Source organism: Bubalus bubalis, chromosome 16 (genome assembly GCF_019923935.1).
Source record: "Bubalus bubalis isolate 160015118507 breed Murrah chromosome 16, NDDB_SH_1, whole genome shotgun sequence".
NCBI lineage: Eukaryota > Metazoa > Chordata > Mammalia > Artiodactyla > Bovidae > Bubalus > Bubalus bubalis.
In genome coordinates this window covers 65,725,765-65,750,593 of record NC_059172.1, presented here as the reverse complement: position 1 = coordinate 65,750,593, position 24,829 = coordinate 65,725,765, and positions in this window count along the sequence as shown.

Here is a 24,829-nt window from a genome sequence, read left to right as displayed (position 1 = left end):
CTCGTGCTCTCCCACAGAGTCCAAAAGACTGTTCAATACATCTGTGTCTCTTTTGCTGTCTTGCATACAGGGTTATTGTTACCTTCTTTCTAAATTCCGTATATATGCATTAGTATACTGTATTGGTGTTTTTCTTTCTTTTTTTTTTTTAATTTTATTTTATTTTTAAACTTTACATAATTGTATTAGTTTTGCCAAATATCAAAATGAATCCACCACAGGTATACATGTGTTCCCCATCCTGAACCCTCCTCCCTCCTCCCTCCCCATTCCATCCCTCTGGGTCGTCCCAGTGCACCAGCCCCAAGCATCCAGTATCGTGCTTACTTCACTCTGTATAATAGGCTCCCGTTTCATCCACCTCATTAGAACTGATTCAAATGTATTCTTTTTAATGGCTGAGTAATACTCCATTGCATATATGTACCACAGCTTTCTTATCCATTCATCTGCTGATGGACATCTAGGTTGCTTCCATGTCCTGGCTATTATAAACAGTGCTGCGATGAACATTGGGGTACACATGTCTCTTTCCCTTCTGGTTTCCTCAGTGTGTATGCCCAGCAGTGGGATTGCTGGGTCATAAGGCAGGTCTATTTCCAGTTTTTGAAGGAATCTCCACACTGTTCTCCATAGTGGCTGTAGTAGTTTGCATTCCCACCAACAGTGTAAGAGGGTTCCCTTTTCTCTACACCCGCTCCAGGATTTATTGCCTGTAGACTTTTGCATCGGAGAAGGCAATGGCACCCCACTCCAGTACTCTTGCCTGGAAAATCCTATGGATGGAGGAGCCTGGTAGGCTGTAGTCCATAGGGTTGCTAAGAGTCGGACACGACTGAGCGACTTCCCTTTCACTTTTCACTTTCATGCATTGGAGAAGGAAATGGCGACCCACTCCAGTGTTCTTGCCTGGAGAATCCCAGGGATGGGGGAGCCTGGTGGGCTTCCGTCAATGGGGTCGCATAGAGTCAGACACGACTGAAACGACTTAGCAGCAGCAGCAGCAGAAGACTTTTGGATAGCACCCATTCTGACTGGCGTGAAATGGTACCTCATTGTGGTTAAAACACTGGTGAAAGAAATCAAAGAGGACACAAATAGATGGAGAAATATACTGTGTTCATGGATCGGAAAAATCAATATAGTGAAAATGAGTATACTACCAAAAGCAATCTATAGATTCAATACATTCCCTATCAAGCTACCAATGGAATTTTTCAGAGAACTAGAACAAATAGTTTCATAATTTGTATGGAAATATAAAAAACCTTGAATAACCAAACCAATCGTGAGAAAGAAAAATGGAACTGGAGGAATCAACCTGCCTGACTTCAGGCTCTACTAAAAGGCACAGTCATCAAGACAGTATGGTACTGGCACAAAGACAGAAATATAGATCAATAGAACAAAATAGAAAGCCCAGAGATAAACCCATGCACCTATGGACACCTTATCTTTGACAAAGGAGGTAAGAATATACAATGGAGAAAAGACAATCTCTTTAACAAGTGGTGCTGGGAAAACTGGTCAACCACTTGTAAAAGAATGAAACTAGAACACTTTCTAACACCATACACAAAAATAAACTCAAAACGGATTAAAGATCTAAACATAAGACCAGAAACTATTAAATTCCTAGAGGAAAACATAGGCAAAACACTCTCCAACATAAATCACAGCAGGATCCTCTATGACCCACCTCCCAGAATATTGGAAACAAAAGTAAAAGTAAACAAATGGAACCTAATTAAAATTAAAAGCTCCTGCACAACAAAGGAAACTATAAGCAAGGTGAAAAGACAGTCTTCATAATGGGAGAAAATAATAGTAAATGAAGCAATGGACAAAGAATTAATCTCAAAAATATACAAGCAACTCCTGCAGCTCAATTCCAGAAAAATAAAAGACCCAAACAAAAAGTGGGCAAAGAACTAAACAGACATTTCTCCAAAGAAGACATACAGATGGCTAACAAACACGTGAAAAGATGCTCAACATCACTCATTATCAGAGAAATGGAATTGTTTCTAATGCTTCTTCTTACCACATGGAAGCTTTGTTGGGGTTCCTAGGGCCACCCTCAAGTTCAGTGATTGCACATCCTGAAATTTTTCTTTGATCAATGCAATGTGAGGGGAAATAGCGTGTCACTCCAGGTAGATGGCTTAAGAGCTGGTATGCTTTGCTGTGCATCATATGCTGTGCTGTGGTAGCCATAGAAGCATCTTTTGAAATAGAGAACCCATCATCCCAGTACCCTAATGAGAGCAGAGGTTCCTGTCAAGCCATGTTGGACATATGGCTCAAACACAAAATAAACTTTTCTTGTTATATATAGCTAAGATTTGGGGCTGTTTGTTGCCACAACATAATATGAAATTTAATCTATCCTCATTGATATATCTCTTCAGTATCCATCTCAACTTCCATTGTCCATAATGGCCAAATGACCATCTTAATTCAACCCTGTTGTCTATTCTCACCCCGACCCTCTAAAACCCAGTATGATTCTGCCAATCTTGAGTCTTCCATACTGAAGGGCTAAAGTCCTCAAGAACTGCCATATGCATCAAAACACCAAGCTCTCATTCTCACATTCTTCTCAGATGTCTTGATGTGCCATTCCTTACCCCAAGATGCTGATTCTTAGGATGGAAGAGACTTAACTTGAACCCTATCCAGCTGGCCCTCATTGCTGCCAGTCAGTCCTATTGCTTGATTTTCCTAGGTTGCCACAAGGGCTTTTTGACTAGGCAGCTTAAATGACAGAAATTTGTTGTCTTAGTTCTAGAAGTCAGAAGTCCAAGATCACCGAGTTGGCAGATATGGATCCTTCTAAGGACGGTGAGGGAAAATCTGCTCTCCTAACTTCTCATGACTCGCTGCTAATCTTTAAATTCTTTGGCTCATAGATGTGTCACTTCATCTCTGCTTCATGTTCATATCACATCCTCCTAGTATGTTGTCTTTGGGTCCAGATCCCCCCTTTTTATACAGACACCAGTCATGTTGGATTGGAAGCCTACTCTACTCCAGTATGACTGCATTTAAACTGACTTTCATATTCAGTGATCCTATTTTCAAATAGTCATATTCTGAGGTATTGGGGATCAAGACATCAATATATGAATTTGGGAGGATGCTATTCCACCCATCCTACTGATGCTTTCCAAACTCTCCTGGAACACATTTTCCTGAAAGACTCAGCTCTGTATCTGATAATCCTGTTGTCACAACCCTCCACTTCCAAAGTCACACCCTTAGCCTGCTCCCAGGTTATATTGCTCCTTGGATCTTACACCTGGTTAAAATTAGATTATTTTGCTTTTGCTAAGTCACTTCAGTCGTGTCCGACTCTGTGTGACCCCAGAGACGGCAGCCCACCAGGCTCCCCCGTCCCTGGGATTCTCCAGGCAAGAACACTGGAGTGGATTGCCATTTCCTTCTCCAATGCATGAAAGTAACAAGTGAAAGGGAAGTCGCTCAGTCGTGTCCGACTCTTAGCGACCCAATGGATTGCAGCCTAACAGGCTCCTCCGTCCATGGGATTTTCCAATCAAGAGAACTAGTAAAATGCCCTTTTTCATAGAATTAATTTGTTCCCTCAACATTATTTTAGTGCCTACTTTTATCCATTGGAAATTGAATATGTTCCCTAAGAATTCAGAATTTAAATAGGGAGCAAATCCATGTGTATACAATTAAAAGGAAGACTTTTTCCACAGTTACTATTATGCAACCCTCAACAATCCCTGGAGAAGGTAATTGTTTTCACTACTTTACAAATGAGGGAAGGGAAGTCCCAGTAAAAAGTACTCAAATATCAGTATGATGAAAAGAATCAAAAGGCACAAAAGAAAGAGTTGGAAAGTAAACAAAGATGTAGAAAAGTAAAGTCCAAGGTGGACTTTACACCAGATGGGGAAAATGAAGGGAAAAACTTAAAATATTGTAAGAAATGCAATCTCTAGTTATAGCACTATCTTTATCAGGAAAGAAAAAAATCTTCCTTAAGACACTAGTGATATTATGATGGTTTCCAAAAACACAGCATGGTCTGTGAAGTGAAGTGAAAGACCCTCAGTCATATCCAACTCTTTGCAACCCCATGGACTGTACAGTCCATGGAATTCTCCAGGCCGGAATACTGGAGTGGATAGCCTTTCCCTTCTCCAGGGAATCTTCCCAACCCATGGGTTGAACCCAGGTCTCCCACATTGCAGGCAGATTCTTTACCAGCTGAGCCACAAGGAAAGCCCAAGAATTCCCAGCCCAGGAATCGAGCATGTTCTATACTTGCAGTTATTTTTTTCTACATACTGTGCCAATGCCACTGAAAGAAAAAGCTCCCCATTAAGAACTCTTATTTTTAGGATAGTGGTAAATCAACTGGACAATTTTTATTTTGTATGATATTATGAACTGAATTATGCTCCTACTCCTAAATTCATATGGTAAAAAGTCCTAACCCCCAGTATCTCAGAATGTGATTATATTTGGAGGCAGGGTCTTTACAGAGGTAATTAAGTTAAAATAAGTTATAAGTGTGGGCCCTAATCTGATATGCCTGGTATCCTTATAAAAAGAGAAAATTTAGACACAAATACATAGAAGAGAAGGTGATATGAAGACATAGGGAAAAGACAGCCACCTACAAGCCAAGGAGAAAGACCTGGAGTTCCTTCCCTCATGGCCTGCAGAAGAAACTAATCCTGGTGACATTTTGACCTCAGACTTCCAGTTTCCAGAACCATAAGGAAATAAATTTGTTTAAGCCAACCAGTCTATAAGTACCATGTTACAGCAGCCCTAGCAAACAAATGCATGTGGTTAACGCCTTTCAATTAAAAAAAAAAAAAAAATTAGTAAGGGATCAGGAGTTAAAAGCAATGTAACCTCCTTCTTTCATTTTAAGAAAATTTCCACTAATAAGTTCACTAGTTTGTATATTTACACAAAAGCTAAATACATTTCTCTTCTTCCAGTTTCTGGAACCCTTGGAATTTCCTAAGCGATGAGAGCCAAAAAGTGCCCTTTGTTATGTTAATAAGGTGACTTCTTGGAAACCACTTAAGTCACCTAAGGATGAAGGCCTACTGCCAGGGAAACCTGCCCTGTAACTAGAGGGTTGGCACTTTCAACTCCACCCCCAGCCTCTAGGGAGAAGAGAGGGGCTGGAGACTGAGTTCAATCACCAGTGACCAACGATTTAGTCAATCGTGTCTGTGGAAAGAGGGCTCCATAAAAACCCAAAAACACTGAGTTGGGAGAACTTCTAGGCTAGTGAGCCACTAGGCATCAATGTGCTGCTACACTGAGCCACAAATTCTACAACTCCACAAATTGTACAACAAAAACTCCTGTGTTCAGGACTTCACCCTGTGTATATCTTCATCTGGTTCATATCCTTATATCGTTTGTCATAAACTGGTATTCTGATGAGTAAACTGGTTTCCTGAGTTCCGTGAGCCATTAAGAAATTAATCAAACCCAAAGAGGGGCTCTTGGAAATTTCTGATTTTATAGCCAGTCAGTCAGAAGCGCAGGTAATAACCCAGATGTTTGATTGACATCTCAAGTAGGGAGTAGGGGGTAACAGTCTCGTGGAACTGAGCCCTTAACCTGTGGGATCTGATGTGAATCTCAGGTAGACAGCTTCAGAACTGAATTGAATTGTAGGACACCTTGCTGGTGTTGAAGAATTGCCTGGTATAGAGGAAGAACCCACACTAAGAAATCAGTATCAGGTCAATGTAAATCTTGATACATTTGACACACACCCTCAAGTACATAAGAACCATTCATAAAGAATTAACTTGTTGCTTCTTTTCTAGGAAGAGGGTTAATTTGTGCTACAGCACAATAGTAAAAGGATGACAAGTTGATAAAGAGTACAAAAGAAAGAAATTTGCAGAGCCATGAGGGAAGGAAGAAATCTCCTAGAAGGTTCAATTCAGTTCAGTCACTCAGTCATGTCCGACTCTTTGTAACCCCATTAATCGCAGCACACCAGGCCTCCCTGTCTATCACCAACTCCTGGAGTTGACTCAAACTCATGTCCATCGAGTCGGTGATGCCATCCAGCCATCTCATCCTCTGTTGTCCCCTTCTCCTCCTGCCCCCAATCCCTCCCAGCATCAGTCTTTTCCAATGAGTGAACTCTTCACATGAGGTGACCAAAATATTGGAGTTTCAGCCTCAGCATCAGTCCTTCCAATGAACACCCAGGACTGATCTCCTTTAGAATGGACTGGTTGGATCTCCTTGCAGTCCAAGGGTCTTCTCTCAAGAGTCTCCTCCAATACCACAGTTCAAAGCATCAATTCTTCGGTGCTCAGCTTTCTTCACAGTCCAACTCTCACATCCATACATGACCACTGGAAAAACCATAGCCTTGACTAGACGGACCTTTGTTGGCAAAGTAATGTCTCTGCTTCTAAATATGCTATCTAGGTTGGTCATAACGTTCCTTCCAAGGAGTAAGCGTCTTTTAGTTTCATGGCTGCAGTCACCATCTGCAGTAATTTTGGAGCCCAGAAAAATAAAGTCTGACACTGTTTCCACTGTTTCCCCATCTATTTCCCATGAAGTGATGGGACCAGATGCCATGATCTTCGTTTTCTGAATGTTGAGCTTTAAGCCAACCTTTTCACTCTCGTTCACTTTAATCAAGAGGCTCTTTAGCTCCTCCTCACTTTCTGCCATAAGGGTGGTGTCATCTGCATATCTGAGGTTATTGATATTTCTCCCAGGCAATCTTGATTCCAGCTTGTGCTTCTTCCAGCCCAGTGTTTCTCATGATATACTCTGCATAGAAGTTAAATAAGCAGGGTGACAATATACAGCCTTGATGTACTCCTTTTCCTATTTGGAACCAGTCTGTTGTTCCATGTCCAGTTCTAACTGTTGCTTCCTGACCTGCATATAGGTTTCTCAAGAGGCAGGTCAGGTGGTCTGGTATTCCCATCTCTTTCAGAATTGTCCACAGTTTATTGTGATCCACACAGTCAAAGGCTTTGGCATAATCAATAAAGAAGAAATAGATGTTTTTCTGGAACTCTCTTGCTTTTACCATGATTCAGCAGATATTGGCAATTTGATCTCTGGTTCCTCTGCCTTTTCTAAAACCAGCTTGAACATCTGGAAGTTCATGGTTCATGTATTGCTGAAGCCTGGCTTGGAGAATTTTGAGCATTACTTTACTAGCATGTGAGATGAGTGCAATTGTACGGTAGTTTGAGCATTCTTTGGCATTGCCTTTCTTTGGGATTGGAATGAAAACTGACCTTTTCCAGCCCTGTGGCCACTGCTGAGTTTTCCAAATTTGCTGGCATATTGAGTGCAGCACTTTCACGGCATCATCTTTCAGGATTTGAAATAGCTCCACTGGAATTCCATCACCTCCGCTAGCTTTGTTCGTAGTGATGCTTTCTAAGGCCCACTTGACTTCACATTCCAGGATGTCTGGTTCTAGGTGAGTGATCACACCATCGTGATTATCTAGGTACTTAAAAGGCCAGGAACACAAGATGGTGTCCATTATTCCAATAAATGCCCTAGCTTCTCTATGACATGAACTAAAATAATCTTAGAAACTGAAAATAATCTGCAATATTTACATGAAAGGCCAATTTGTCTTCCCCTCTTGTGGAACTTAATAAAATCATTATGGTGGTGATTGTTAATTTAAGTGACACATTTAAATGCTAACAACGTAAAACCAAAAGAATACAAAGTTGGTTATCACAGAATTGTGGTTAAAGATATATAGTTTGCAGATGGTCCGCGTTCGAGTCCTAACTCCACAGCTTCCTAACTGTGTGACCTTGACCATATTGTGTAACCTCCCTCACTCTGACTCGGTTTCCTCATTTGCAAAATCAAGTCCTGAGAATGCTACATGGGACATAGTGAGTACCATACAAATATTTATTATAATCATCATCACCAACCTAAATTACAAATAAATTAGTAACCAGTAGGTAACTGTGATATGTGTCAATTTTGAATGGCCTGGCCGTAGACACTTGGTCCGTGATGTGAAATATCTCATTAAACATTTTTTTTCTTCCCATTTCTTCAGTATTTTCAAATCAAAATCAACCATTGTGAACCTGGATTTCAAAAAGGAAAAAATGAGTTCTCTTTTTATAGTTTGCCATTCACTTTCCATTTGAAGTGTTTTTTTTCCTCTGTCTTGGAATTGAATTACAAATATCACAGAGATTTTGTTCATTTTAAACTAAAAGCCCAACTATTTAGCCTTTGTTCATGAAGAGGGCTGATTACTTCTCAGATCATGTTCTCAACAGGAAGCAAGCACTGAGGTAATGATGGCCATTTCTGAGTCATATTCACAGCGAAGTTCAGCCATCCACTTGCTGTGGGCCTGCAGACATCCAGAGTAACATAAACCATGAAGAACAGCAAATGCCAAGTAGAGGTGTTGCTTAGCGGGGAAAGATGCTGGCAGAATAGAAGGTAGAACTGTTGCTAAGCCAGGTTCTTAGACTCTTTAATCAATAGAAATTGACGAGGCCAGATGAGGAATTCAGGCAAGGCTTTACTGGGATGTGTGCCATAGGAAGGAGTGAAAACAAGTAACAGATTCCCCTGCTTGCTTCCTGAGGGGGTGAGCAGGTGCCTTAATGGGGTGAAGATAGGAATGGACCCATGGGTCAAGCCAGAGGGTTGGCTCAGGTTCTCTGCCCACTCCTTTGGTGGTGCTGTGTGCACAGTACCCTGCTTTTGCTCCTGATACCTCAGAAGTGGCAGCTAGGTTTTGGCTTTTTGTATCTTGTCATTAGTATGTTCCAACTGTGCATGCACACAGTTTTAGTCCCATATAGTTTCTTTGTACTCTGTTGCTTAGAAAACCTTTGTCCAGGTTCAACCAGTGGAGCAAAGGGTCCCAAGTCAGAGGTCTCAGCCTGTTAAAATTAGGCCCAGAGTTGCCTGGGCCTAATTCTAGACCCTATGATGCTAGATGCCCTTTTCTGGAGAATCTTTACTGGACAAGCCCCACAGGTCAGATCTGAGGTGAGAGTGCACTAGGGACCAGGCCCACTGGTCCAGATCTGGATCTTTCCAGACTTGGAAGAAATATATACTCATTTTTATCCAGTATTATTGTTATTATAACAAAAAAAGAAATGTTTTGCTAGGTGCCAGTTAAAAATTTAACCCTGAAATTCCTCAGCTCATTTATGCCTCTAAATAATCCCAGAGATAAGTACTGATTCCATCATCATTTTAAAGAAGAGTGCTTGGAAAATGAGAGTAAGTTTTCCAAAATAATATAAATAGTAAGAGCCAGAGGCAGGAATTGAAACCTTGTCTGCCCACTCCAATATTCTTGCCTGGAGAATCCCAGGGATGGGGGAGCCTGGTGGGCTGCCGTCTATGGGGTCACACAGAGTCGGACACGACTGAGCAACCTCACTTTAAGCTCTTAACCACTGAGCTACCCTGCCCTTATTCCCTTGTGTCACCCACCATATCTGTGTGGGGCTGTCCTTTCTCTATACTACAGCCAGTCTTTATCCTGCTTCCAGATCCAATCATGTTATCCCTCTGTATAGGACATTCTGATGGCCCCCACTGCCTCTGAAGCTCCTGAACCTGGCCTCAAAGGAGTTCCAATTTGTCTCTCCAAACTCAGCTGATGGACACTGAGCTCTCAGCAAACCACACTGCTGCCCCCAGTCATAATGCGCAATCCCCTGCTGCTCTGCCTTTGTCCCCACCGCCCTTTGAGCCTGGATGCTGCTCCATCCTCTCTCCTTATTAAACTACCACCACCACTACCACCCCAATGTCCACCTTACTCTGTTACAACCAGCCTTTTATCCTGTGAGGTAGTTACTATTATTATTTCAGTTTTACAGATGGGAAAATTCAAGGTCAGGAATACCAGGTCCATGGTCCCACAGCTAGTAAGTGGGTTGAGGAGGATTTAACTCAATTGGCTGATGCCAGGGTCTGAGTTCCTAGCCACTTCTCTAAATAAGTGATGAGGTCATGCCCAGCCTTTGGAGCATCACATGTGTGCAAAGCACTTTGCTCAGCCTCTCTGATCCCCCAGTGAGAATCAACCATCAGCTCTTGCTTCCCACAGGGGTCCACACTGTGTACCTCTGTTACAGAAATTACTCCACTCTGTTTCACTTTAGCTGTGTGTCTCACCCACAAGATGTGCTCTGTTTGAGGCCATGTCATTCATCTTGTGTCCTTCATGAACCTCATCCCATATCTGAAGCTCAGCAGGACTAACTTGATGTCCTGAATCTATTCAATGGCTGTTTATTGAACTCCTGCAGAAATGATCTCACCCCTGCCTGCAAACTCTCTGGGGCAATTGTTCTTATCCTTTTTTGATTCACACCCCCCTTGGAGAACCTGATGAAAGCCATGCATCTTTACAACAGAAAAATGCAACAACCAATAAAATTTTACGTTCTTCTTGGTGGTTCATGGATTCTGGGTTCAGAGTTTAATTGATTTGAATTCAATTATCAGTGAATTGAATTGTTCCTGCTATTTCCTTTTTTCAAGTTATAGAAATCCAACTCAAAGCAGCTTAGACAAAGAGAGGCTTTTTGTGGGTTTTGGGGGTTTTTTTTGTAACCTAAAGAGTCCAAGAAATGGTTACACTAAAAAAAAAAAAAATAGATGTGTGAGTTTGTCTTCTGGAACTAACAGAACCAGATATTCTAACATTATCAGGATATGCTTCTATCTGCAGATCAGTTCTAATCCCTCAAACTCACTTCCTCCACAAACTGGAGGATAAGTTTGTCTGACAGGCCATGAGTCTCTCACCCCACCAGAGAGGAGTTACCCCTTCTCCCTTTTAGTAATACTTTTTAAAAATCCCGAAGAAATATTCTGACTGGCCAACTTAAGTGGCATGTCAACTCCAGGACACAGGAGTCATTGGAGAAAGAGAAGCTCCACAAAAACAAAAGGAATGACCTTCTGAGAATAACTGAAGAGCAGAGCAACACCACCACTTTTCTCACCATCAACCCCTGGGCACCTGTGTGCCCACATGCAGCCCCCACCATCTCTTCTGGAAGCTCTCTAATCCCCTGGACCTCTGTGCACACACACACCCCCCTGCCCCCGACTTTCAAAACCTACCTTTCAAGCACCATCAAAACCTACCAGCTTTACACCACGTCTTTTCAAGACCCAGCTCATTGCTTTCTAAGAGAACAGCTAACAGTGAATTGACCTGGGCTAGACTCTGCCATCTATGGGGTCGCACAGAGTCGGACATGACTGAAGTGACGCAGCAGCAGCAGAAGCAGCAGCAGAAGCAGCAGCAGACTATGAAAGGGAAAAATAGAACAAAACAATCACTGTGCCTGCTTAGATAAACTATTTTATCAGTGGCCATTCATAATAATAACCATAACCAACAATAGTTCTAACACAGAATTTTGCCTAATTTTACACATCACAAACTTACTTAAACGCATTGACTTTTACAGCTGAGAGAGTCCCTCGAGATCGTCTTGCCCCATCCCTCATTTTATAGATGAGGAAACCGAGGCTTTGAAAGTCACTTATTTAAGCCACACAGCAAACTGGTATCAGGCCCTAAGCCAGAGCTCATGGACCCTAATTACCAGTCCAGTTATCTTCTTCCTTCTCTGTAATGCACTGAGGAAGAGGTTTGGTGTATCACAGGCCCAGTGGGGCTCACTGATCACTGTGCTTGTGTGTTTCCTTCCTGAGATAAGTCATGACTTCAATATTCCAAAATACACAGAATTAGTTGGCTTTAAGGGAGGCATGTCTGGAGCTGTTGAGAGCATGGGCTTGGGAGTCAGGCTAGTTATGTTCATTCTTAGCCATACCATGTACATGCTGGGACCAGTGAGTTAATGTTTCTGTGTCTCAGCATCCTCATCTGTAATATCCTCTTCCAGGGCTTCTAACGCAACAGCCCTACTCAGTGTTGCTGTTCTTTTGGTTCACTTTCCTCTGGCTGCCAGCAGGCCTACACCAAATAGATGCCCAGTAGTGCTACCTAACACACTAGGTTTTAAAAGAATAAATTAAGTCGTGACAATCACTTAGAATGTGGTCTGATGCACCGTAAGCATTCCATGAGTGTAACAACTGTAATTAAAATGCAGTTATCAGGGGAAGGGAGTATTTAAAGACAAAGGCCATAAAACAGAATTTCCTGTAAGTCAAGTAATTCAAACCAGTAATTAGCCTCAATTTCCTTTCTGACCTTTCTGTCACACCTCCTTTAGAAAACAATGAAAAGAAAACTGTTACCAGGAATTTAGTTAAAAATAATAAAACAAATAGCCCAGTATACATAAACCTAAAATATTCCTAGATTAAGTCCAATCTACTAAGCAGGTTATTTCAATCAGCTGTTGTTTCTATCATTTTAATTCCAGCACCACCAAAACTGGCCTGGTCTACACCATGTCTTTTCAGGACCCAACTCATTGCTTTCTAACAGAACAGCTAATAGTGAATTGACCTGGGCTAGAGTACGAAGGGGAAATGTAAAACAAAACAAAGCAATCACTGTGCAATCAAAACTGACATTCGGAGTAATGATATGTGTCCTCGAAGACAAAATAATTGTAATAATTGCTATCGTTTGAGGACCGCTTGCCAAGCCTCAGACGTTGTGCTCAGTATTAACATTGAACATACATCATGTAGACACAGGCACACATGCATGCATGCACATGCACACACATGCTCATTCATTTTATCATCATAACAAATTTGGGTTGGGGGGTTATTCTTATTTTAGAGTTTAAAGTTCATTTACTGTTAATGAAGCTGAAGCTTGGAGAAGTGACTTTCCAAGAGTACGGTTGGTACATGGAGCTAGTAGGATTTGATCCACAATCAGCACTCTCAACAACTCTGTTTACCGTCTTAATACTCCAGTTAACAAACAAAGAGAATATGGTGATATATTTTCCATTTTCAACTAAAAACAAACTCAGCTCTTAATTCAATGGAAACTGAAGCAAATTCAATAACTTTATTCTCCTCTGAGAATCCACTTACAGAGCATCTATTTCCCAGTATTATTTGTCATCCTACCATCAACAAGAAAAGCATAGAATTGGCTGGAAACAGTGGACTTTAACTTCATATGCACAATGATCACTTTTTATCCATTTATGTTTCCTTGAAAGAACCGGAACAATGACTTATTAGTTTTGACAGAGAATAAATATTTATTGAAATGAACAAATGAGTAAAGAAATGTGCATAAAGCCTTTCCATCATGGAGCTGGGTTTGAAAGAGGAAAAATGTTCTGTCCAGAAAAGGAGATGGTATAATAAAAGAGGGCTTTCCTGGTAGCTCAGCTGGCAAAGAATCCACCTGCAATGCAGGAGACCCTGAAATAATGAAATAATAAGCACTAACTCATGCCACGGAGAAGGCAATGGCACCCCACTCCAGTACTCTTGCCTGGAAAATCCTATGGACGGAGGAGCCTGGTAGGCTGCAGTCCAGGGGGTCGCGAAGAGTCAGACACGACTGAGCGACTTCACTTTCACTTTTCACTTTCATGCATTGGAGAAGGAAATGGCAACGGACTCCAGTGTTCTTGCCTGGAGAATCCCAGAGTCGGGGGAGCCTGGTGGGCTGCCGTCTACGGGGTTGTACAGAGTCGGACCCGACTGAAGCGACTTAGCTGCAGTAGCAGCAGCAACTCATGCTTACTGGCTATGTGATCTTAAGCAAGTTACTTAAACTGACTTTGGTTTTCTCATTTGGAAACCGAAGGACGGTTTATCACTTCATTTACAGGGTATGGAGAATTAAATGTGCTAAAAAATTTTTAAATGTCTGTTACACAGTGGCCACTCAAAAATACATTTTGTTTTCCCTCATTCCTTCCTTTTTTTTTTTTAATTTTCATCACAATCCTACTGTTTTCTTGTACCTTTACCATTGATAAATAGAATCTATCATCTGCAAAATCCTTTGCAATTTACAAAGAATATCATATTGTCTTTTTGAACATCACAATAGCCCTGAAAGATAAGAAGGAAGGAATAAGCTGATTTTATCTCAAGTTACAGAGGAAACAACCTATTTTGTTCTCATTTATACAGTGAGTAAATCATAGTACCAAGACTCAAATCTAGATTTACTGATACGAATTCTTAGCTTTCCGCAATAGTCTAAATTGCTTTTGAAGAGAATGAGAAAATCACATCTTAAATCTTTCAGTAAACTATTATATATGTTCTAAATGAGAATTACATACTACCAAAATAATCATAAAGCCAAATGTATTCTTCAGCTTTAATCTATAATACCCTTCATTATGATATGCCTTCAATTGTTTCTGTTTTTAAAAAAAAATTCAGCTATTTAATTCAGCTATTTATTTTTTTATCTGTTTAAAAAATTTTTTGAAAAAAAAAAACTCAGCTAATTTGAAAATCTAATTAGCTTTATTTCACTGTTCATGAATGGAGCAAAATCTTATCTAATAATTAGAGCAGTGCTCAGAAGAGTTGTACAAAATGGAAGGCTTTTATAGGAAGAAAGATGGGGCAAAGAGACTATTAGCAATAAAAAAGAACTTATTCTTTTTAGACCAGGAGGTCTAAAAAGGTCCTCTTTGGGGTGGGAAGGGAAAAGCAAGGTTTTATTATGCAGATGCCTCTTCTTCCTCTTGGGCCCCTGGGACAGACTACATGGAGTGCTTGACCAGAAAATTCCAGACTGGTTGATTAAGATTAAATTTCTGGGAAAGGTTGAAACTTCCATTAGATCAGGTATTAAATCTAAGATATAGGGCCCACATGGAGTCTCATTGATAAGAAGGCTCATTATGTCGACCCTGTGAACAAAGAATAAAATCACAGTGATCTGTAAGACTGACCAGATTGCCCAAATGGCATCCTGTTACCTCATTGGCGCCTATCTTCTCAAAGCTTCGAGACCACCAGATTCCAGATTTCCGGTTACATGACCATCCCTTCAGAGAATTTTTCATTGGTGGGGTATAAGAAGGACTCCATCAGAAAGGGAGAACACTGGTTCTCCTTAAGGACCAGTCACCCTCTCTTTTCCTCTAATAAATTTACTTTTCTTGCCTGACTGCCTGGCTTGCTCTTTTTCTCTGCAGTCACCTTACACTAGGTTCAGTATCATGGATTTCTAGCATGAGTAATGCCATTTGAGGATTGTGACTTTTAACAGTTCAAATCACCAATTACAGCAATTTTTCACCAGGTGTCACTCTAATGTTAACACTGGGTAAGAATAGGTTGTCAGGTGTCCTTGTCATAGCCATGAATAAAATTCAAAGCTCAACTGTAGGTAAAACCTCCAGTTTTTCTTCTGTGGAATAAACTGTGTATGTATATGTGTATACATATATGTGTGTGTATGTGTTAGTCACTCATATGTGTCCATCTCTTTGAGACCCCATGGTCTGCCCATGGAATTTTCTAGGCAAGAATACTGGAGTGGATTGTGGTTCACTTCTCCAGGGGATCTTTCTGACCCAGAGACAGAATCAGGGTCTCCTTCATTGGAACCAAGATTCTTTACCATCTGAGCTACCAGGGAGGCCCAAAAAGTTGTGAGACTTAGTTCAGGGCTGAGATTAAAGCCCTGGAGGACTGGGTATTGAACCCAGGGCCTTGTTCATGTTAAGCACAAGCTTTATCACTGAGCTACATATATATAAATATATGAATATGACTGTTTTTAATTAACTGTTTTTTATATATTGATCAAGAGAATTTCACTTTTATTTATAACCTTTGAAAGTATAATAACAAATGGGAAAACTTGATAAAGTTTATTTATTTTAAACCATTTCTGTATGCTTTGTTGATGAGTAAAATGTATTTGTGCAATTATTAAATTATTCACCACTCCATTTTCTAGGGTGCCATTGTATAGACAAATAGATTTCTCTGTATAGAAGGAAAAAAACAAGTTAACTCTCAGCTCTCAGTCACTTCAGAAAGCTAGCATTTTTAATAACAGCGTATTACCAGTATTTGACATCTATTAAACATCAAAAGATGCTCCAGAGTGTCTATTATTTAGTGAGAATTTCAAAGAACATTGAATTATGCTAATCCCAGTTTAAACATAACTCAGGATCTAAGTTTGACTGAAAAGGATACAAACTAGAAAAGAATGAAGACAGTTTATAGGCAGAGATAGAAATAGTACCAGTATCTCCTTGGCTCTGGTATCCAGTGCACTGACCTTTCATGCTCACAGAGTCAGTGCTTCTGTAAAGAACCCTTGTAGGTTTTTCTGGCCAGCCTAAAAATTAAATTGACATAAGACAAATTAACACAAAAAAAAAATCAAATTTAATTTTATAGCTACTGAAACACCACATACATGCAGGGTTCTGCAACAGAAAGATAAAATGAGAAATATATGCCATCCTGAGCTAAGAAATAAGATAGGGATCTATGGCTTCCAAGGACAGGAGGGTCATTCATAGGATGTAAGAAGAAGAGATGTTTGGCACTTAGATATCTGCTCTGCCACATAGATGGAGTCACCTAGATAAAATTTATCTCCATTAATATCTCTGTTCACAGAAAAATCACCAATTTAATCCCTCCTAAGTAGTTAATAAAGGGGCAGTAGTATCTCTAGAATCCACAAGGTCTCAATTTCCTTTAGCTCAAAATAATCCTCATAAAAAAGTGACACATTCTGGGGAGTTCTGAACCACTATTCTCTTTATTAACCTTAAGAAATCTTAACTGCTATTCTCTTTATTAACTTTATTAATCTTAAGAAAAAGTTCCCTTTAAGATAAGAAACTTGAGGTTCATGAATGGATACAAAAACAAAATCTGTAAATACGCTGCCAACAAGAGACTCATTTCAGATCTAAAGATACAGATTGAAATGAGGGCATGGAAAAAGTTATTCCATGCAAATGGAAGTCAAAAGAAATCTAGGGTAATAAAACTTATTTCAGAAAAAATAGACTTTAACATAGACTGTAAAAAGAGACAAAGAAGGACACTGCATAATGATTAAGCAATCAATCCAAAAAAAAAAAAAAGTAACAATTGTAAATATATATCCACCCAACATTGTTGTTGTTCAGTCCCTAAATCATGTCCAACTCTTTGAGATCCCATGGACTGCAGTACAAAGGTTTCCTTGTCCTTCACTATCTCCCAGAGTTTTCTCAGATTGAGATTCATGTCCACTGATGCCATCCAACCATCTCATCTTCTGTCACCCTCTTCTCCTCTTGCCCTCAATCTTTACCAGAATCAGGGTCTTTTCCAATGATTCTGCTCTTCACATCAGGTGGCCAAAGTATTGGAGCTTCAGTTTCAGTATCAGTCCTTCCAATGAATATTCAGGGTTGATTTCCTTTAGAATTGACTGGTTTGATCTCCTTATAGTCCAAGGGACTGTCAAGAGTCTCTACAGCACCATACCTTGAAAGCATCAAGTTTTTGGTGTTCAGCCTTCTTTATGGTCCAACTCTCACATCCATACATGACTACTAGAAAAACTATAACTTTGATTATAGGGACTTTTGTCAGCAAAGTGATGCCTTTGCTTTTTAATATGCTGTCTAGGTTTGTCATAGCTTTCCTTCCAAGGAGCAAGCATCTTTTAATTTCGAAGCTGCAGTCACCATCTGCAGTGATTTTGGAGCGCAAGAAAATAAAATCTGTCATGGCTTCCACTTTTTCCCCATTTTTGTGCCAGGAAGTGATGGGACCAGGTGCCAAGATCTTAGTTTTTTGAATGTTGACTTTTAAGTCATCTTTTTCACTCTCCTCTTTCACCCTCATCAAGAAGTTCTTTAGTTCCTCTTCACTTTCTGCCATTAGAGTGGTATCATCTGCATACCTGAGGTTGTCTACCCAACACTGAAGCACCTAAATACATAAAGCAAATATTGACATTAACAAACACAAAGGGAGAAATCAATAGCAACAAAATAATAGTAAGGGACCACATCACCCCCACTTACATCAACGGACAAGCCCTGGTAAATTTTAAAAAATTAAAATCATATCAACTATCTTTTTTGACATCAGTGCTATGATACTAGAAATCAACTACAAGGGGGCGGGGGGTGGAAACTGCAAAAAAACACAAATACATGGAGTCTAGCTCAGTGGTAAACAATATTCCTGCCAAGCATGAGACTCAGGTTCAATATCTGAGTCAGGAAGATCCCCTGGAGAAGGAAATGGCAACCCATTCCTGTTTTCTTGCCTGGGAAATTCCAGGGACAGAGGAGACTGGTGGGCTATAATCCAAGGGGTTGCAAAAGAGCCATACACGACTTAGCAACCAAACAACAGAAACAATTTAAAAACCAGTGACTCACTGAAGAAATCAAAGGGGAAATTTTAAAAATGCCTGGAGATAGGTGAAAGTGAAAACACAATAATTCAAAACTTATGGAACACAGCAGTTGTAAGAGGGAAGTTTATAGTGATATGAGCCTACCTCTAGAGATAAGAAAAATCTCAAATAAATAACCTAACCTTACACCTGAAGGAACTAGAAAAAGAAGAACAAAACCCAAAGTTAGTAGAAGGAAAGTAATCATAAAGATCATAACAGAAATAAATGAAATATAGACTAAGAAAAAAAAGAAAGAAAACAAGAGAAAAAAATCAATGAAACGTAGAGCTAGTTCTTTCAAAAGATAAGCAAAATTGATAAACCTTTGGTCTGACTCATCAAGCAAAAAGAGAGAGGACCTAAGTCATTAAAATCAGAAATCAAAAAGGAGAAGTTACAACTGACACCACAGAAATACAAAGCATCAAAAGACTATTACAAACAACTATATGTAAATGAAATGCACAACCCAGAAGAACGGATAAATTCCTGGAAATGTTCAGCTTCCTAAGACTGAATCAGGAAGAGATAGAAAATATGGAAGACCATTTACTGGTAATTAAATGAATCAGTATTTAAAAAAAAAAAATTACCAACAGAAGTCCAGGACCAGACGACTTCACAGGTGAATTCTGCCAAACATTTACAGTAAGTCCCTTACATATATGAACCTTCAAGTTGCAAACTTTCAAAGATGTGAATGCATGTTCACATGTCAAATTATGCAAGTTAGTCCATGCGTCCAGTATACATTGTCACATGCATGCGTTATCTACAAGTGGTTGTGTTTTTGTGTACAAGGTAGAGCTAGGTCTGCAAGAGGATGACTTCATTGAACTCTGCAACACAAGGAGCTTACTAATGAAGAGTTGATGGAATTGGAGGCCTAGAGAAAGGATGAAGAGAGCTAAATGAAGAAGTAATTGAAGAACTGTGGAGATTCACAGTGTAGGAAATGGCAAGGAGATTTTCTTTATTTGAGAAAGGTCTGTTAGTTCTTGAGGTATAGAGTCCAAATGTAGAACAGTACACAAATGTTGCAACAGCTGTTCAGAGCGCAATCCAGAGCTATCTAGACACAGAGCACTATCGTGTCATCTATGATGAGGTTAAAAAAAAAAAGCTACTACCCTGACATCACTGGATTTTTTTTTTTTTTTTCGAGAGGGTGTGAGTGTGTTCATACTGTCCCTTCAGTTGTGTCCGATTCTTTGTAACCTTATGGACTGTAGCCCACCAGGCTCCTCTGTCCATGGGATTCTCCAGGCAAGAATACTGGAGTGGGTTGCCATGCCCTCCTCCAGGGGATCTCCCTGACCCAGGAATTGAACCCACATCTCAAGTCTCCTGCATTGGCAAGTGAGTTCTTTACCATTAGCCCCACCTAGGAAGCCCTCCTTCAAGAGGGTAGATAGCATCAAATCAACAAGGAACCAGAACTTTTGCCATCAATGTCAAGAATAAGTAAAATTGCAACTTGCCCTCCGTCTCTTGCTGAAGATCCTTCAGCTTTACTATCTCCCACATCCTCTCCCTCTTCCAGTCAGTAACTCTTCTTGAGTGTTAACTCAAATCCCAGCTGTTATAGTACTGTACTATTGTACTTTTCAAGGTATTATACTGTAAGATTAAAAATGTTTTCTTTATTTTTTATGTTTATTTTTTAAGTATTATGTGAAAAATATTATTAACCTATTACATTACAGCACTATCAATATGTAGCCAATTTTGTTTGTTGGATACTTAGGCTAAATTTATTGGACTTATGAACAAGTTGGACTTACAAATGTGCTCTCAGACTGGAACTCACTCATATGTAGGGGACTTACTGTATAAAAGAGTTAACACATGTCCTTCCAAAATTACAAAAAAAAAAAAAAAATGCAGAGGAAAAATTCTCCTGAACTTATTCTATAGGGCCAGCATAAACCTGATACCAAAAACCTGATGATAATACTACCAAAAAAGAGAGAAAAATACAGGCTGATATCATTGAGGAACATAGATGCAAAAATCCTCAATAAAATATTAGCAAACAGAATCTAATAATGCATTAAAAAATGATCAAGTATCATTTTTTAAAATGATCAAGTATCAATTTGTGTGTGGTATATCACAATGTGATATACCACACTAACAAATTGAAGAATAAAAATCATAAGATCATCTCAATAGATGTAGGAAAAAATTTTAACAAAATTCAACATCTATTTGTGATTAAAAAAAATTCTCCAAAAAGTGGAAATAGGAGGAACATAGCTCAACATAATAAAGACCACATATGACAAACCACAATTAAGTTCATACTTAATAATAAAAAGCTGAAAGCATTTCCTCTAGATGAGGAACAAGACAAAGATTTCCACTCTCACCCTTTTTATTCAACATAGTATTGGATGTCTATTGCAGTTGGACAAGAAAAGGAAAGAAAGAACACAAATTGTAAAGGAATAAGTTAAAAAATCACTGTTTGCAAATGGCGTGATATTGTATGTAGAAAATCCTAAAGACATCAGAAAACTAGGAGACCTCATCAATGAATTCACTAAATTTGCAGGATGCAAAATTAATATATAAAATGTGTTGCATTTCTATGCACTAACAATGAACTATAAGAAAGAGAAATTAAGAAAACAATCCCCTTTATATTGCCTCAAAAACAATAAAGTACCAGACTTCCCTGGTGGTCCAGCCACTAAGACTCTGTGTGCCCAAAGCAGGGGCCCCAGGTTGGATCACTGGTCAGGGAACTAGATGCCATATGCTGCAACTAAGACCCAGCACAGCCAAATAAATAAGTAAATATTTTTTTTAAAAGAACAAAATACTTAGGTATACACCTGACCAAGGAGGTAAAAGACTTATATGCTGAGAACTATAAAACATCAATAAAGGAAATTGGAGAGTATTTAAGAAGAAATGAAAAGATATCCCATGCTCTTGGATTAGAAGAACTAATGTTAAAATTGTCATACTACCCAAAGCAATATAGAGATTTAATAGGATCCAAAATGACTTGTGACATTTATTACAGAACTAGAACAAATAATCAAAATTCATATGGAACTATAAAACATTCAGAATTTCCAAAGTAATCCTGAGGAAAAAGAACAAAACTAGAGATATAACAATCCCAGATTTAAGACAATACTACAAAGCTACAGTAATCCAAAGAATGTGGTATTGGCACAAAAATAGACATATGCACAAATGGAACACAATAGAGAGCCCAGAAATAAATGCACACAACTATAGTCAATTAATCTTTGACAAAGGAGGCAAGAATATACAATGGATAAAAAGTCTCTTCAGTAAATGGTGTTAGGAAAGCTGAACACCACATATAAATCAGTGAAATTAGAATATTCTCTCACACTGTACACAAAATAAATTCAAATGGCTTAAACACTTAAATATAAGGCATGACTCCATAAAACTCCTATAAAAGAGCATAGGTAAAATGTTCTTTGACATAAATAGCAAATAGATGTTTTCTTAGGGCAGTCTTCAAGGCAAGCGAAATAAAAGCAAAAATAAACAAATAGGATCTAATCGAACTTATAAGCGATTCTCTTCCAAATCAGACTTTCCTATCCCCTTGAAAAGAACAGAGTGTCCTCAGCTTTCCCCTGATCTATTTGGTTCAAAACAATTGCTAAGTGATTCTGAATTTTCACACATAGGCAAATAGAAATAAAAGCTGAAAAGCAATTTTTCATTAATTTTGCCACTGGTTCCTGGTGTGAGTAGAATTACATCAATTTTGTTGTGTATCAGAAAAGTTATTTTTCTAATAAACTGAGTCAGACTTCCCTCACAAATATCTCTGTGGGACATGGAATCCTGCAGTTGCTAAGGTGTGAAGGCTCAGTGCTGAGAGCTCACCCTAAACTGATCAAAACAGACTGCAAAATTATCTGCCAAAGCTGATGAGCGGGAAAATGAAGGCTGACGGAGGAAGTGCACAAAGCCATATTTCCAGAAAATCACACCAGACTTTACTCATTAGGGAATGAATCTACAAAGCGTGCATTAGAGTCAACCACCAGCTGAGATTTATGATATCAGCTTAATTTAGTCCTGAACCCAGCTCACAGAAGTAATAGAGTTAATAGAGAAGACAAAGCTGTGTGTACAGTATAATATGCCTGAATTTTAAGTAGAATAGTTACCTAAGTGTTGTGGTTGTTGGCTTCCTCTGTCATCAAACTTAAATAGAACAGGTGCCATTATACCTGAAATGCTATGATTTGAGATCTGTTTGTATAGTTTAGGCATGGTCGCCACAGCAACGCTTTATTTTCAAATGCAAGAGTTCCCACAGGTGGGAAGCAGGAAGTCAGTAAAATACTAGGGTGAATCAATATAGGAAATGATTTCATTTGTTATTAGAGAAACTTAAGCACCCCTAAGAAGCACTGGGACCCTGGAGAGGAGAGGACCTGAAAGAAGTGAGGGAGAGGGAAACACAAGTACCATGATTTTTCATGTGGGCTGATTATCCCATCAGAGGGCACCCGTTTTCTAACTCCTACACAGAGTTCTAAAGATGAGATTAGCAATCAGTAGTGTATACTCAAATACTAATTACACTTGCTAAAAATGTCAAGAAATATGATTGCACTTACAATCTACTACACCAATATTATAATGCTTTTTCTTATGGCATTTTGTGGCAGAAGAAATATGTATTTTTTCCATATATATAGATGGAGATGATTCTATGACATTCCTCTTCTTTGTAAACATACTGTTATTTTTGACCTTCTGTAAAACAGTTCCAATCTCATTTGTATAATTCCACTTAAAAGCATTGAAGGAAATATCTGACAGTGTCTCACAGGCTTTCTCTGGAATCATCCATTTCTTTTGTTCCTCTTTTGGGCTTTGGTTGCTAGTGCTTCAGTGTCTTCAGTTTGTAGCTAAGTAAACAAAAACTCCTGTCACTCCCATCCTCATCACTCAGACTTCCACACCTCAAATGCTGCAAGGATATGCAAGCAGCACCCCAACTGCTTGAACAACTTCAGAGATGGCTTCAGGCATGCTCGTAAGGCATCATGTATGAGGGGAGCCCAGGCTGAGCCACACCGAGGGCTCTGTGTCAGCCTCTTAGTTATCAAAATTTATCAGATGAAAGAGATCAGATTGTTCAGCTGCCTTTTTTGTTTTGAATGCTGAGCATCTGGTGTTTGATTGTGTATTGCCATGTAAGAACACAATAATCCTCAAACATTTTGATCACAAATAAATCTGTGCGAGGAAAAACATCTTCCTGCTGGTAAATGTCTCCTTAGCTTTGATAAAAGGTATCGAAGACATCACACTGAACTTCAAATTGCCAAGAAAAGCAGAGGCTCGTGGCTTTTTTAGAGTTTGGAGAAGGCTGAATCTAATTCAATTCCCAGTCTAATTTACCTCTGTCAGTTTCCAAGTGAAAAAGCTGATTTCCAGAGGGGAAAGTTAGTGTCACTGATCACCTCCTTATGTAACAGTGAGTAGCATCAGACCAGGATCAAAATTCTAGTCCAACTGATAAGTGGATGACCAAGGCAGTCTTGCCTCTGTCTGGGCCTATGGAGGAAAGAGCCCCTCCACAGGCCAGTGTGAAGTTAAGGGACAAAGCAGAGTAAAGAGAGATCAGGATTCATGGTATCTGAGGGAACCATGAGGGAATCTGAGGGAGTCAGAATATTCTGACTCCCAACATTCCCAGGGACTTGTGAGTTGACATTTCTTATAGGTGTCAAATGTTACACTTCATTTACTATTTAAATCAGCATGTGCTGTTTGCATGCTAAGTCGTTTCAGTCGTGTCCAACTCTGTGCAACCTATGGACTGTAGCCCACCAGGCTCCTCTGTCCATGGGATTCTCCAGGCAAGAATACTGGAGGGCATTGCCATTTCCTCTTCCAGGAGATCTTCCTGACCTAGGGACTGAACGTATATCTCTTATGTCTCCTGCATTGGCAGGTAGATTCTTTACCACTAGCGCCACCTGAAATCAGCATGGCTGGTCTGAAATAATAAGAAATAAAGTGAGATGTGAATTAAAAAACTATTCAAGCAAGAGAAACAATACTAATTAAACTTTAATGTGAGGAGGTGTAACAAGTATGATTCAGTCACTGAGTTGTTGACAAGTAACTATTCTCTCCCTAGAGACCCAGCACTAATTAAGTGGGGCAGCATCTCCTAGTACAACAGGGGTGGAGCTGAAAGTTTTCCTGTTAAGAATCTCTTTCCCAATGAAGGAAATGCTCAACCTCTGAGCACTTGAGATCATCCTTCCAAAAGCACATGTCCCAGTTTTGATGTGGTTCGATTGGATAATCCACTAATTCAAGAGTACCTAATTTCCACAAATTAACTATCTAAAGAAATAAGTGGAGGAAAAATAAGATACAGTTATATTGGTTATAGGAGGCGACTAGGAGAAAGAAAAAAAA